The 17,329-nt window shown below is 44.7% G+C and overlaps 1 protein-coding gene across 4 annotated transcripts in view; it reads right to left on the bottom strand.

Moving 5' to 3' along the window:
* Positions 1–17,100, bottom strand: part of FBXO30 (F-box protein 30) — a 77,991-nt gene extending 60,891 nt beyond the window's left edge. Inside the window, exon 1 of one of the 4 annotated variants that reach the window (XM_040350737.1) lies at positions 17,013–17,100. The gene's annotated coding sequence lies outside the window, so the exon portion shown is untranslated. Of the gene's footprint in view, positions 1–15,086; positions 15,520–17,012 lie in introns of those variants that run through there. The other 3 variants (XM_040350738.1, XM_040350735.1, XM_040350736.1) reach the window with 3 other exon arrangements.
* Positions 17,101–17,329: the final 229 nt, after the last annotated feature.

Genomic DNA, 17,329 nt, shown 5'->3' with positions numbered 1-17,329 from the left:
TTTTGTTGGTTGCGTGTTTTTTACTGTGCATTTTGCAGCATTTGTAGGTGTTTGATATGCCATTAAATAATGGCACTGAACTAGTAACTAGTCATTTTAGGTGTATAAAGATAGCCACACTATACAATCTGATTGTACAATCTCCTTTAGATTTACCAAATTGATATAATAGGAGGAAACACCCATCTAGCCAATCACTTCATATCAGGCTGGCCATTGCACTACATAATGTCAGAGCCAAAGGAGATTGTACAATCAGAGATTGTATAATTAATGGACACCTTTATACAGCTAAAATTACTAGTTGCGCTTTCAGTGAGATTAATTGTTAATGACACACCAAACACACATTTTGCCAAGTGAAAAAACATGAAGAGAATAATAAGAGAACGCACTACTGCAGCAGAGGGTCACATAAGTGACATGGAGTACAAGTTACCACCATTGAAGAGGGAGCTGCAATCCATAACACGCATTGGTAAAGCCGCTGAACTTAAAACAGATGACATTGAAAACCGCCTTAGGCGTAATAATATCCAAATAGTGGGGCTCCCCGAGAAGGGACCACACAAAATATGTAGAGCAATGGTAGCTGAATACATTTGGCAAGAAGGCTTTCGCTCAAAGAACGCCGCAACATCCAGTTTAATACCACTCGGATCTCCTCCTACCCTGACTACTCGGAAGATGTGCAACTCCGCAGGGGGACATTTACAGAGGTCAAGAAAAGGCTCCAACGTCTCCAGGCTATTTACGCCATGCTGTTTCCTGCTAGGCTCCGTATACTGGCCCGGGGACAGGTCCACTTCTTTGATTCAGCCACGGAGGTCTTTGACTGGCTGGATGCCAATGACCATATGCTGCGCCAAGCTGGAAGAGATGCGGCAGAGGGAGAGTGAGCCCCACCTTTGGGCTCCATTGCTAGTTAACCATAGCCCACATGGTGCTACAATGCCCTAAAGCATTCTGAAAATCCGGCTGGGAGACATTGTCACCCTGTCTACACAGTGAGCAAGAATTCTATACATTGCTTTTTTGTTGGATTACAAAATTAATACAAGACTGTTAGTTCTTGGTTTGATGAAAAATACAGGTATATGCACAAGAAGCTAATAGTCCTGTCCTCTGCCAATTAGCAGCATCTTACGAAATCACGAATCTACGGAACGAGACAAAACGGAACAAAAAAATACGAATTTTTTTGTTGTGCAGACGAAACGGAACAAAAAAGTACGAAATTTTTTGTTGTGCACATGTCTATTACACAGCTTTGGATTTTATCCTTTGTTCATTTTGTTTCAATAAATCGCCTATCAGAGTGCGGCAGTCCAGGAACATTTCTTTTTTCCACGGATTACATCAAGAGGCGTAAACTGAAGGTTTTGCCATGGCCTTCACAATCTCCTGACCTCAACATAATTGAAAATCTATGGATAGACCTTAAAAGAGCAGTGCGTGACAGCCCAGAAATCTCAAACAACTGGAAGACTTTTGTAAGGAAGAATGGGCAAAGATACCTCAAACAAGAATTGAAAGACTCTTGGCTGGCTACAAAAAGTGTTTACAAGCTGTGATACTTGCCAAAGGGGGCAGTACAAGATATTAACTCTGCAGGGTGCCCAAACTTTTGCCGACGCCATTTTTTTGTTTTCTGTCATTTTGAAAGTGTAAATGATGGAAATTAACTTTTTTTGACATATAAGAATAAAAATATGGATTCATATGGATGGACAATTTGATTGTGTTTCACGAATTTCATTATTCACTAAGAACTTTACTATTTCTTGTTGCTGTTTTCACATGTCAGATGTGTGCTTGGATACATTGCATTAGCGTTTTATCCTCATAACCTTGCCTTTATATGGTTAGGCTTCATGCTTGGCGCTGCACTTTTTTTTTTTTTTTTTGTTATATTATAAGAATGTCTAATCTGTAATTTGATGCCTTTTGGAGATTTTTCCATCTTTCCTTGGCTTCGTTATGCACATTAATACAAATTTTTACCTGGGGTGCCCAAACTTTCGATCCCCACTGTAGTTTAACATGTCCTGTTATGATACCAAATGCCGCGGAAACCCATGCATGCTCGAAATGACTGACGCATGCGCGGTAGCTTCCGCGGCATAGGTAGGGTGAAGCAAGATGGCGGCGACAGCTTTAATGACTTTTGATGGCTTTAAGTTTTTTTTTTTCAGAATTTGAGCATTTTTGGCGACAGGTAACTCGGGTTTGACACACACTCGGGTTTCTCATCAGGAAACAGGTCGACAAGAATCTCGACGAGAAAATAGAGAGCAGGATCTCTATTTTTCTCGTCAAGATTCTGGCCAGATTTCCAGTTGAGAAATCAAAGCCTCATACACACGCTCGGTTTACTCGGCAAGAAAGCTCTGCCAGCAGTTTTCTTGCTGAGAAAACCGAGCGTGTGAACGAGACTTAACACTTTTCACACTGCAGCGTACTCTCAGGCCCTATTTTGGCACAGCAAAGCATAGGGGGAAAGGTGTTATACTACAAGCCATATGCGATGAGGTGACTTTATTGGCCACACTCCTACTTGTTTTGCGGACACTGCATTCTTCTTATTGAAGTCCTCATGATGTTATTTTAATCGTTTTCAAAATGTTAGCAACTACAGAAAGTTGGTGCTGTAGGAACAAGGAACTCCAGGTAAAAAAAAAAAAAAAAAAAAAACTCCTTCAAAGTTCTTTGTACATGTAAATCCACCCAAGTGCTGGTCCCCCCTACTCCTCAAACAGCACTGCTCACCGGAATTGTGGGACGAGTACCCCCTATCTAACCACTTCCCATCCCGCGTATAGTGATATAATGGCCGCAAGGTGGCTCTGCCATCCTGGGCGGCCGTCATCCACATCCTGTCAGGGAAAGGAGACCGAAAAAAAAAAAAAAAATGCCATAAATCTATCCCCTATTTTGCAGATTCTATAACTTTTGCGCAAACCAATCAATATACACTTATTGCGATGTTTTTTACCAAAAATATGTAGAAGAATACATATCGGCCTAAACTGAGTAAAAAAAAAAAAAAATAGTAAAAATAAAATAAAAAGTGATATAGCAAAAAGTTAAAAATATTGTGTGTTTTTCTGAATTTTTGCGCTTTCGTTTATAGCGCAAAATATTAAAACCGCAGGAGGTGATCAAATACCACCAAAAGAAAGCTCTATTTGTGGGGGGGCACACATAAAAATTTATTTGGGTACAGTATTTGGAAATGGGGTACTACGCGCCAAAATGCCGAGCTAAAATAGTAAGCTGCTACCCAAAAATAATCAGATGATTATGCAATTGTGTATGGGTGAAGGGTGCGCTAAATTAATAATAGTATTAGTAATAAACAATAATTATGCAATTAATATAAATACTAAACATCTTAAAGAAACAAAGTAATGTGATAGACCAATGTATCCAGAGGCACTGGATGCTATTGGTGATAATGTGATAAACCAAAAGTGAGTCCACAGTAAAGAAGTCCAGTGATAACATAAATGGCTGGAAAATTGCTTCCCATATGTGATTCTTAGTTGCGAGAAGTATTGTGCTTGCAATCAAATTATGATCCACCTTCACCGTGACGTTATCAAACACCCAGTGTGAATGAATAGGCAGGCTCCTTACCAGATGGAATTGCCCCCAGTTTTGATACCAAAAAGGGAGGACAATTAAAGCTTTAACAGGATCACCTGTTTAAGAATTGGATACGTCCTGACAGCAGTGATGATCGCAGTCATTGATTTTCGGATGTATGCATGTAAAATAAATTGTGGCAAAACATAGTGTAACTCGTTTTAATATCGTTAAAAATTATGTACATAGGGGGGGCGTGTCCAACCGCCGAGCTGCATGGAAGCCTGATACCACAGCTCCTGCACTGACCGGAGAATCCGACATCTAAGCGGCCAACCTACGCCCTAAAAATGCATCACCAGAGCCAACACACGTTGGGGAACCCGCCTGGCACCTCCAGGAAACGAAAAGACTACCGCCCGCCGAGGAAGCTGACTGATTTTTTCTCCTCACCTCACGGCGCTCGAATCCAAGATGGCGCCCGCGACCGCTCACCGCGAGGAGAGAGCCTACACCGACCTGCCGGACGATGGGGACGAATTCGTGCATCCCAGCTCACCCCCTCACGGCCCACCGCCACCCTCCGGACCGTCCTCCACTACTGCCAGCCCTGCTAAAGCGCGGATGAGGATGGACCTTCACCCCCAGGCCTCTGAGGTAAGGTCTACACTAGACAGCCTCCCCTCACTGGATCCAGCATCATCCCCTATAGCAGCATTTCCCACTACCGACCAGCCTGTCATGGACACAGTGCTAAAGGACATACTAATCTCCTTGCACACATCGCTGCATAGTGACATCTCCACCATGATCTCAGCTTTTAAAACCGAAATGACACATGTAAATGGGAGGGTGGACCGCATTGAACACCAGATGAGCGCCATGACAGTCACGGTTAATGACTTAGTAGATGCCCATGACCACGCAAAAGACGACCAACAGTGGCTGCGCGCCAAGATGGCGGACCTCGAGGACAGGTCAAGGCGCAATAATGTGAAAATACGCGGCATCCCTGAATCGGTCTTGCCTGCTGACCTCAATTCATACACCAGAAAAATGATCGCCACACTTTTACCTGATCTCCCCCCTGTGGAAACAATCATCGACCGTATCCACCGCCTGCCAAAACCTTCCCATCTGCCACCTGAAATACCCCGAGATACCCTCATGAGAATTCACTTCTACCACGCCAAAGATATGCTCATGTCCAAATCCAGACGGCTGGGCCAGCTACCTCCGCCATACACAAAGCTGCAGCTTTTCGCTGACATCTCCCAATACACCCGTCAGCAGCGGAGACAACTCCAGACCATCACCAAACCTCTGAACAATCACAAGATTCCCTACCAATGGGGATTCCCGACCAAACTTATGATCACAAGAAATGGGGTCAAATACAATGTGCATACGGTGGAAGAGGGTATTCACCTCCTCAAAAAATGGCACATTATTCCGGATGGCAACGCAACACCCCGTGACACCTCTCCTAACCATCCGCATCCCAATGCCATGGAATCTCACCCCAGTGTTGCTAACTGACCATATGGTTGGTGCGCTACCACCTGTTACTTAAACATGCACTCCGGTCGGTGCCTGCTCGTTGCAGTTGATACACGGACTTTTACCCCCCAAAAGATTCAGTAGTCGTTTCTGATATACTACTGACCACAGTGTTTTAAACGCACCCAGCACTGTTGTTAATCTGTTTACACCCATTGCTGTTACTGTTAACCCTTCCTTGTGCTCCCTGACCCTCTCCTTTCCTTCCCCTTTCTACCGGATCCCTGGAGAGCTCCACACATCTGAGAAAACACACTTCCTGAACTAGGACTTGGTTCAACGCCACAGCCCACCTGATCCCACACCTGGAAGACCCGCAACGAACTGTGAGTACCTAACTATCCGCTCTTACTACACTGTACCGAAAATGCCTAAATTCATGACCCTAAATGCTAAGGGCCTAAACCACCCTGCTAAAAGAAAACAGCCCGCACATCCCTATGTGACATCATCTGTGTGCAGGAAACGCACTTCAAATCCACGGCAGAGCCGACCTGTACCAACAAACAATTCCCAACTATCCTTAAGGCCTCTGGCCCTGAGAAGAAAAATGGTGTTTTAATCGCCATCAAAGACACCATACCATTTACCCTCCACAACAGCATGTCAGATATCAACGGTAGATACCTTGCACTGGACTGCTCCTTGGACAATGTAAGATACACTATAGTCAACGTCTACGTCCCAAATACGAGGCAGATCAGCTTCCTATCCAAGCTTATGAAAAAACTCAATCGCTTTAAACAGGGACGACTTCTCTGCGGGGATTTTAACATAGTCCCTGACAACTCGATAGACGCCTCTTCCCGAACGGGCAGGAATGCATCGCCTATGGGCTCCTTCATGAGAACACACGACCTATACGACGCTTGGAGATGTCTGCACACCACTGAAAGAGACTATTCATATTTCTCCCCTCGCCACAACTCCTACACGAGGATTGACTATTTCCTAGTAGACAAATGGTCCCTTCCCAGTATCTTGAACTCTGAGATCTCTACCATTACGTGGTCCGACCACGCACCCGTCACCATGTCCTTAAATGCCTCTCCCTCCCTTGCACGATCAAGGATCTGGAGGGCTAATGCATCCCTCATTCACTCACCACAACACTCTGCGTACATCGCAGACCGTCTAACTGAATTTTTTTCCCTGAATGCAGGTTCTGTGAAAGACAATTCTATGTTGTGGAACGCACACAAGGCGTTCATAAGAGGAATATTTATTCAAATAGGGGCAAGAGAGAGGAGGTTGAAAACACACCGCCTAGACACTTTGACCTCTGAAATAAGAACGCTGGAGGCTCAAAATCAATCTAATCCTACCCTTGATGCTAAAAACAAACTAGACCTCCTAAGGAGTGACCTTAGGGCACACCTGCTGGAATCTTATGAACGGGCCCATACCTACTTCAAAGCCACAAACTACTCCACAGGCAACAAAGCTGGCAAGCTCATGGCCAATAGAATCAAAGGTCATATTGCCAAAACCAAAATTACCCACCTGTTCCATCCTTCCTCAAAACAGAAACTTATTGACCCCACGGAGATTGCTGATGCCTTCAGCTATTATTATAACATCTTATATAATCTTAAAGATGACAGTTCAGTGCCCCAACCGTCTCCCCAAGACATAGAAGCATTTCTCCAAGACATCAATCTCCCTAAGTTGTCTGTAGACCAATTGGAGTCGCTGAACGCACCTTTCACTCCCCTAGAAATCCTACAAACGATCGCAGGGATGCCCTCTAACAAATCCCCAGGCCCTGATGGCTTGACTAGCGAATACTATAAGAAATTCGGCCCGATACTTGCACCTTTTCTGACTACTGTCTGCAACGATGCTGCCTCTTCCTCCTCTCTCCCCCCTGAAATGTTATCCGCACTGATTGTTACTCTGCCGAAGCCAAGCAAGGAACCCACATGTGCCCAAAACTTCCGTCCTATTTCCCTCCTTAATTTGGACGCCAAGATCCACGCCAAACTAATAGCCAACCGCCTGATAGACTTAATGCCCCTACTCATCCATAAGGACCAATCTGGCTTTACTAAAGGTAGGCAGGCCTTTGATGCAACCCGTAGACTCATTAACCTCATCCATGCCGCGGGGTCGACTCGAACGCCTTCTCTGCTCCTATCGCTGGATGCAGAGAAGGCGTTCGATCGGGTCCACTGGGGTTACATGCACGCGACCCTCACCAAATTTGGGTTCCAGGGTCCTATACTCTCCGCCATCATGGCACTATACTCCTCCCCGTCAGCCAAGGTATATACGTCGGAAATACTCTCAAAACCTTTCCTAATTTCCAACGGCACGCGTCAAGGCTGCCCCCCATCGCCACTAATCTTTAACCTCATCATGGAGCCCCTAGCAGAACACGTTAGAACTCACAAATCAATAACGGGCCTGAAAATAGGCATCTCGGACCATAAAATCAATTTGTTCGCCGATGACGTGATAATAATGTTAAGTAATCCCCTTTCCTCCCTGGCTTCGGTACAGTTATTACTACAGAGATTTGCTAATGTGTCTTACTATAAGGTGAATGAACAAAAATCGTACATTCTAGACATAGGACTGGACGCCATCTCTAGCAACTTGCTTAGACACAACTACCCATACCCTTGGGCGGACACAGGTATATCATACTTAGGTATCACACTGACTAAATCCACATCAACCCTATTCCCCCAAAACTATACCGAGACGAAACAGATGCTTATCCGAGAAACTGCAAAAATTTCCAAACACGAATTTTCTTGGGCGGGGAGACTTGCGGCCTTTAAACTAATGATCTTACCCAGATTACTGTACATCTTCCGGACACTCCCAATCCCTCTACCACAATCCTACCTTAAATCCTTACAGTCTATACTTGGACACTTTCTATGGCAAGGCAAGAAACCCAGATGCAACCAGGCTAAACTCGTCAAACACAGGTCTGTGGGAGGCATGGGCCTAGCAGACATCAGAGATTACTATATGGCCACTATACTCTCACAGATGCGCGAGTGGATGGTGGAACACCCCACCACACTTTGGGGCGCTATAGAATCCCACATGGTCCCTGGCCCCAACCTCTCCCAATGGCTATTTAGCACGATCGCCAAACAACCACAACTCTCCATATACTCCCCTACTATTCAGGCTTCTGTCAAAGTATGGAAAACACTCCATTCCTCCTCCTGGCCGACCCTTGCTACCAAACCTACCCCAATACCCATACAAACACTTCAGCTGCTGACCCCTGACTTACCTATTCCCCACTGGCTGACCGACCGCGTATCCTACGTCCCTTAGTGACCACCAAATCATTTCTCCACATCCAAGAGACCCTACAAGCCCCTGCTTCAGACTACCTTACGTACTACAGACTGCAACATTGCCTTAACAACTCTCGTCCTCTGGAAGGGCACCTACCCCTACACATATGGCGCTTCCTCTTCTCTGATACGACAAAAACCAAAGGTACTTCCATAATTTACTCAACCCTCCAGGAAAAAAAACTCCTTCACCAAATCCAAACCACTCCTGGAATGGGAATATGACTTACTTACCCCGTTCTCTGACCGTCAGTGGCAGACAGCGATTAAAGCCAACCACAAATATACCTCCTGCACCTCCCTCTGGGAACTCTCACAAAAACTGCTGATGAGATGGTATCTTACACCAATTAGGATAGCCAAATTCCACCCTGCCACATCTCACGAATGTTGGAGGGGATGTAAAAACCCTGGCACTCTTCTCCACATCTTCTGGTCCTGCCCATGCTTAAGACCGCTATGGTCATCAGTGGAGTTGATGCTACGGAACATTCTTGGTACACCCATTTCGCTGACACCCCCGCTAGCTATCCTTAACCTAACCATTGAGAACATCCCATCGCCCCTGAGACTGGTGACCGTACATGTCCTGTTAGCAACAAGACTACTGATTGCTCAAAACTGGAAGTCCAAGACTGTCCCATCACTGACGGACGTAGTGCGACTGGTGAGAAACCACTACACATACGAGTCCACCCTTGTACGTAGGAAACACTCCTGCTCCACAGTATTGACCCTCTGGGACCCCTGGCAAACTTGGTATAACGGTCAATAGACCGTTGAATTATCCTCTGATTGTATTGATATACTTATGATGCTCTCTACCCTCCCCCCCCCTTCCTCCCTCTTTACCCCTCCCCCCCCTTTTTTGTTTACATAATTGTATTCTGTTCATATTCTGTTTATATATTACCTACCGTCTAGATACCCACTTGGTGGGTGCATGGACGGTGCAGTAGGTAACCCGGTATTGTACCTTCTTCTTGAGACTATGCAAGTTACTCTGCACTGTATACCACATGGTACTTGATAACGTTGTATTGATATGCTTGACATATACCAATAAAAACTATTTGAAAGAAAAATTATGTACATAGGGAGCCAAGTGGCCGCTTACTTTGGGGGTGCCTTGGACCCGGCACTGAGGCTTAGTGATATGAAGTCAGCTAGGGAAGATCCTGGGTGCTCTGAGCTGTGTGCTCTCCGGATCTCCGGAGCGTGCGTTCCACGGCCGCAGCGTTGTGGAGCCAGCAATGCAGGAAGTGACAAGGTACTGGAGCGTACAATTGCGTGGTTGGGTGCCGCCCCGACGTACGTTTCGGAATGATCGTCTTCAGGAGGCGTGCCCAACCACGCTGGTTGTGTATATTTATATGTCCGTCACTAATATGGGCGGGAAGTGGGCGTGTAATAGCCTCAGTAGCGGGTTCAGTGCTACAATACGCTTAGCAGCAGCAATAAAATACACCTCTAGCATTCAATTGGATATATATCTCTAAATACAGATCGTGAATAATAATTAGGGTAAATCACCACAGCTGGGCTTGCAAGTATTCACAAAATGTACTATTAGAATGCCTCTGGATGACACACAACATTATATAGAATTACAATGCAGATAAAAATGTTTACAATAAAGATAAAAAATTAATTAATTGAATTCTAAAACCAGAATAAGAATGTATATTCTCCATATAGACGGGCATTAATATAATAACTTATTGCCAAAACTGTATAACCCCTAATAAATATGGGGTTAATTTTAGATGCCATACTTAATCTCAATTTTGGTATCCCAATGATAAGACAACATACTTTAAACAATCATGGGGTTACATAATAATATATAAAAATTGGATTAAAAGTGGAAATTAAAATATATTGGTTAAAATCATTAAAATGGTTATAATAAAGGAAATGTGATAGAATGTAGGAGACTCAGTTTCAATTTAATAATTCGTTAGGAAGCAGTTCAAGTCCAATTCGATGTTGAGGCCCTGCGGATGCATCGTCCTCAAACGATGGATCCACATGGTCTCGTTCTGTGAAACTGCCTGAGTCATATTGGTTCCTCTCCAATGACTGGTTATTCTATCTATTCCGATAAATGTTAACTTGCTAGGGTCCTCATTATGAAATTGCGAAAAGTGCCTAGACACACTGTGATTAGGGAACCCATTTTTAATATTTGCCACGTGTTCGTTGATCCTTACTCGCAGTTTTCTGGTGGTACGGCCCACGTATTGCAAAGAACATGGGCATTCGAGTAAGTAGGTGACGTGATGAGAGTCACAAGTTATAAGGGGTTTCACCTTATATTCTTTATGTGTGACATTAGATTTGAATTGGGTAACTTTTCTGCTGATTCTACTAGTGCTCTTGCATGATTTGCACCTAGTGCAGTGATGGAAACCAGACCCATCAAGGAAGGTTAGAGGTCGTGGTGGAGGGTCGGGTACATTTGGAGCAATGATATTCCGTAACCCTGGTGCTCTCCTATACACAAATTTTGGTTTGGGGGGTAGGATAGCGGCCAAGTCATTATCTTTTAACAATATTGGCCAGTGTTTTTTAAAGATTTTTTCGATGCTTAGGTATGGTCTATGGAAACCCGAAAAGAAGGCAAATTCTGATGAGAATGGTCTCTTCTTTTTAGTGGTCAGAAGTTCTTCTCGATCCATATTTAATACCTCTAGAGTTGTTTTTTCTAGTGTTTGTAATGAATAACCTTTTTCTTTAAAAACTTCTCTGTTAAAATTTCAGATTGAGATTGAAAGTCTGTAGTAGCATCACTAAGCATCGAAAAAATCTTTAAAAAACACTGGCCAATATTGTTAAAAGATAATGACTTGGCCGCTATCCTACCCCCCAAACCAAAATTCGTGTATAGGAGAGCACCAGGGTTACGGAATATCATTGCTCCAAATGTACCCGACCCTCCACCACGACCTCTAACCTTCCTTGATGGGTCTGGTTTCCATCACTGCACTAGGTGCAAATCATGCAAGAGCACTAGTAGAATCAGCAGAAAAGTTACCCAATTCAAATCTAATGTCACACATAAAGAATATAAGGTGAAACCCCTTATAAACTTGTGACTCTCATCACCTCACCTACTTACTCGAATGCCCATGTTCTTTGCAATACGTGGGCCGTACCACCAGAAAACTGCGAGTAAGGATCAACGAACACGTGGCAAATATTAAAAATGGGTTCCCTAATCACAGTGTGTCTAGGCACTTTTCGCAATTTCATAATGAGGACCCTAGCAAGTTAACATTTATCGGAATAGATAGAATAACCAGTCATTGGAGAGGAACCAATATGACTCAGGCAGTTTCACAGAACGAGACCATGTGGATCCATCGTTTGAGGACGATGCATCCGCAGGGCCTCAACATCGAATTGGACTTGAACTGCTTCCTAACGAATTATTAAATTGAAACTGAGTCTCCTACATTCTATCACATTTCCTTTATTATAACCATTTTAATGATTTTAACCAATATATTTTAATTTCCACTTTTAATCCAATTTTTATATATTATTATGTAACCCCATGATTGTTTAAAGTATGTTGTCTTATCATTGGGATACCAAAATTGAGATTAAGTATGGCATCTAAAATTAACCCCATATTTATTAGGGGTTATACAGTTTTGGCAATAAGTTATTATATTAATGCCCGTCTATATGGAGAATATACATTCTTATTCTGGTTTTAGAATTCAATTAATTAATTTTTTATCTTTATTGTAAAAAAATGTATCTGCATTGTAATTCTATATAATGTTGTGTGTCATCCAGAGGCATTCTAATAGTACATTTTGTGAATACTTGCAGCCCAGCTGTGGTGATTTACCCTAATTATTATTCACGATCTGCATTTAGAGATATATATCCAATTGAATGCTAGAGGTGTATTTTATTGCTGCTGCTAAGCGTATTGTAGCACTGAACCCGCTACTGAGGCTATTACACGCCCACTTCCCGCCCATATTAGTGACGGACATATAAATATACACAACCAGCGTGGTTGGGCACGCCTCCTGAAGACGATCATTCCGAAACGTACGTCGGGGCGGCACCCAACCACGCAATTGTACGCTCCAGTACCTTGTCACTTCCTGCATTGCTGGCTCCACACCGCTGCGGCCGTGGAACGCACGCTCCGGAGATCACACAGCTCACAGCACCCAGGATCTTCCCTAGCTGACTTCATATCACTAAGCCTCAGTGCCGGGTCCAAGGCACCCCCAAAGTAAGCGGCCACTTGGCTCCCTATGTACATAATTTTTAACGATATTAAAACGAGTTACACTATGTTTTGCCACAATTTATTTTACATGCATACATCCGAAAATCAATGACTGCGATCATCACTGCTGTCAGGACGTATCCAATTCTTAAACAGGTGATCCTGTTAAAGCTTTAATTGTCCTCCCTTTTTGGTATCAAAACTGGGGGCAATTCCATCTGGTAAGGAGCCTGCCTATTCATTCACACTGGGTGTTTGATAACGTCACGGTGAAGGTGGATCATAATTTGATTGCAAGCACAATACTTCTCACAACTAAGAATCACATATGGGAAGCAATTTTCCAGCCATTTATGTTATCACTGGACTTCTTTACTGTGGACTCACTTTTGGATTATCACCAATAGCATCCAGTGCCTCTGGATACATTGGTCTATCACATTACTTTGGGTACAGTATTGCATGACTGCGCAATTTTCATTAAAAGTACGACAGCTCTGAAAACTAAAAATTGGTCTGGGCAGGAAGGGGGTGAAAATCCCCTGTATCAAAGTGGTTTTAACCACTTTAACCACTTTAACCACTTGCCGCCCGCCCTATTGCAAAAAGACGGCGGCAAAGTGGTTTCAATATCCTGAGTGGACGTCATATGACGTCCTCAGGATATTGAGTCGCTACGCGCCCCCGGGGTCAGTCCGAAACACTGATCTAGGTAAAGAGTCTTCGTCAAAAAATCCCAGAGGTGATCAAATACCACCAAAAGAAAGCTCTATTTGTGGGAACAAAATTATAAAAATGTAGTTTGGGTACAGTGTAGCATGCAGTTACAGGTACAGTTTGTAGTGTGTAGAGCAGTTTGTAGTGCAGTTTGTAGTGTAGTGTGCAGTGTTTAGTGTATAGTCCAGTTTGTAGTGTAGTGTGTAGTGCAGTTTGTAGTGTAGTGTTTAGTGTGGCAGCGTTTGATGGGCACAGTGGCAGCGTTTGATGGGCACAGTGGCAGCGTTTGATGGGGGTTTTTTCAATTTATTTTTAGTTTGTTTGCGTCCCCCCAATTCTTTTTTTTAGCACCAGCCACCACTGGTGTAGTGTGCAGTTTAGTGTGGTGGGCAGTGTAGAGTAATATAGTGATGTAGAAATCAGGTAGGTCAGTGCAGTGGTCAGTGTAGGAATCAGGTAGGTCAGTACTATTGTAGGAAGGGAAGGGATTTGGGGAGTGTGAAAAGTCCGCAGGTTAGGGGGGCGCAAAGTTCTTGCCTTGCCCTGGGCGCTGACAACCAGGGCTGGACTGGGACAGAAATTTGGCCCTGGACTTCATCCAGACTGGCCCACTTTGACAGGTCTCTCCCATGGTGGCCGGACAACACCCGCGCACACCCCCCCCCCCCCCCCCCCCGCCACCCGCACCCCCTCTCCCCCTTCACTAGCCATTAGCCGTTCTACTTTATTAGAGTAGAATGGCTGGTACTGGTACTCTTATAGGCAGTACCAGTGGGGAAGCTAGACATTTTACCTGGGGCAAAGAATCAGTTCGGTGCCCCCCTTATGGGACAAGATTAGGCAGAAGTGAGAAACTCCCAGGCCATAGCTGTTGAGTCAGCTGTCTGTCCCCTCCCCCCATGCTCCTCTGTTGTCCCCCCTGCTTCTCTGGTCCTCCCCCTGCTTCTTTGTTCCCCCCAGGTGAGCGCTGTGGGGAGGGAGAGACAGAGGAGCAGAGGGGGGCAGCAGTCTAATGTCACTAAAGCCGGCCCACTGAGCCATCGGCCCCCCGGGAAACTCCCTGTACTCCCAATGGCCAGTCCATCCCTGCCGACAACCCACGCTACGCCACTGCTGGGCAGGAAGGTGTATAAGTGCCCAGTATGGAAGTGGTTAAAGAAGGGTATATCGTTCTCAAAATCTCCTTGCCATGGGCTTACCAGCCTGTATGCCTGGTGGTGTGCTAGGCTGGTAATGTCTTGCTGGGTGTGTTTAAAAACCATATAGTTGGCAAACCAAAGAATGTAGCCAGACTCTTAAAGCTAGCTAAATTTTATTTTTTAACTTTGTGCAAAATCTGTAGTGAAAAAAACATCATAAATATGATTATGTAGTTGTTAGACACAGCTCACAGACCACAACAGCTGTAATAAATGAGCATGTGATTAAACTTAGCAAACATTAGCTTTGAAAATAATTGGCCATTGAATATACTATTGACTCCCAACATTCCATAGGATATTATAATAACACAAAAATATATAATCGACATAATACACCTCGTAGATACACAGCAATGGAGAGCAACTTCCCATCCCCCTCGATAATACTATCTGGTAAAAGTTGCATACTGCTGGGCGTCACGAGCCCGGAAAACTTACCTCACCTCAGCTTGCGCAAACTGCCCGTCCCAGACAGGCCGGCCGAGGCCTTCTCTCAACGTGTGCTATATCTGTTCCACCCGTAATATTTATGCTTCCTTCCACTTTGTCCGATATAGCGTAAACAAGAGTATTCTCGTCTTGCTGTAGCAGATTGCCAATTTCCCACTGTTCCTTTTCTTGATACGTCCTAACTACCACATAAGCGAAAGCCCTCCCTTCTCTTTCCACATAGACTACAGACGGTGACGTCATTCAACACACAGCGTGTCGCTAGGGCGATTGGTGCCATTGTTCTGGTAGGAACAGGTATTAGCTGCGTTGAAGCTAAAGCTAACCAAGCTTTAAGTGTTGTCTACTCACTGCCTTTAGTAATGCTGCATACATTAATAACCATGTAAATACTTTTTTTTTTTATCTTTTTTTCCTAGCAGTAACATGACAGCACAGCTTCGGGTCTAATGCAGCTTCTGGCGTGATAACCTCTGACTATTAATACCCAAGGGATTGGCACTGGTTGGGTGATGTAACTGCTATAGGAATAAAACATTATTGTCACCTCTCACCAAGCCGCTTAGGACCCAGAATTGCGTGGACACATGACTGCTAGTTAAAAGATAAAAACAATTATATACAGCACCAAACATTAGATTTAAAGAGGAAGTAAACCCTTTGTAATTTTTTTTTTTTTTTTTTTTAATACACCTGCAAGAGAAAGGCATAATGAGCTAGTATGCACAGCATACTAGCTCGTTATGTGGCACTTACCTGAGATCGAAGTCCGCCTCGGTCCCGTCCACCGCCATGTCCCCTGGAGCTTCTTCCTGTTTTCGCCGCTCCAGCGCTGTGATTGGCCGGAGCGGCGATGACCAGCAGATCCCTGCGCATGCGCAAAAACACGGCATTAACCCCACTAATGCCATTCACAAAAACGGCTCAGTGCGTCTGCGCCGTTGTCTAAACTTTGGTGAAAATATCTCCTTAACCGTGTAGGTTAAAAAAAAAATTTCTTGCACCTACAGGTAAGCCTTAATCTAGGCTACCTGTAGGTGCAAGTTGTAACAGTTACAAGTTGTAACAGTGGGTTTACAACCACTTTAAGGCTGGGTTCACATCAGGGACATGCAGTCAGGGGGAGACAGGGCCTCACCAGCTAAAAACATAAAAAAAAAAAATTGAGGGTCGTAGCTCCGATACCTGGGGTCACAGAGACCCCAAATTTGGGGGGTATGTAGCCTAAGGGGCCTTTCACACGGGCGGATGAACGGACCGTTTTTTACAAGTCTGTTTACAGACTTGTAATGTATCCCTATGGGATTGTGGACGTTAGTGGATGATGCATCCGCTAACGTCCGCAAACATTCGCCTCCGCAAAGATCCGCTTTTTCAGACGGAAGAAAACCCTATTTTTCTTCCGTCTGGCGGAACGGATCGAATGAATATGTTCACACGGTCCGTATTCATCCGATTTCCCATAGGGGAGAGTGGAGGAAAGACATGGCGGTCTCTGCACAGTGTGCGGGGACCGCCCTGTCCGCCGACAGCTCAGCGGGGATTTACGGATGATCCCCGCTGAGCAGACGGACACACACGGGGCGGATCAATACGGATCCGCTTCGTGTGAAAGAGCCCTTAGTCCTATCCCACCACTGGTAAAAGGGGGCTTCTACAACCTATGGTTCCAGAGATATGGGGCTCCTTGCACAACCTGTCAGAAGCTAATTACAAGCTGACACTCTGTTTGCAGCAGACTGAGAGGTTGAGCTCACAGTGCCTCTCACTTCTTGTCAGAGGCACTGAGCTCAATGAACAGCTTGGAGTCTTAGACCAATGAAAAAGTACCATTGGTCCCAGCTGTCCAATAGAAAATGCTGCAGTGGAGGCACGCCTGTCACAGATCAGCTGCGGAGCTGATCTGTGCCTTACCTTTACTGCTGTTGGTCGGCTGGCACCTGTTGTTCCACAAGCTTGTGTTCAGCTCTGGCTGCCCTCATCAGCTATGGGTGTCGCCGGCTTCACTTTCCTTCCTGTCCACCCCCCCATATGCCTTGCTATTTAAATTCCACTCAGACCAGTTTCTGGTTGCTTGAGCAACACTGGTTTCTGAGCACCCTTCCTGTAACCTGCTTAATCTGGCTTCTCGTAAACTGATCTCTTGTGTACCAAATTGGCTAGTTCTCCTGATTATGTTGATTGCTGCCTACCCCGACCTTGGCTTGCTATCTGGCTCTCCTTTTGCTTCA

Source organism: Rana temporaria, chromosome 4, assembly GCF_905171775.1.
Source record: "Rana temporaria chromosome 4, aRanTem1.1, whole genome shotgun sequence".
Lineage (NCBI taxonomy): Eukaryota > Metazoa > Chordata > Amphibia > Anura > Ranidae > Rana > Rana temporaria.
The sequence above is the reverse complement of the archived record's forward strand: the minus strand, read 5'-3'. Positions and strand labels throughout refer to the sequence as shown.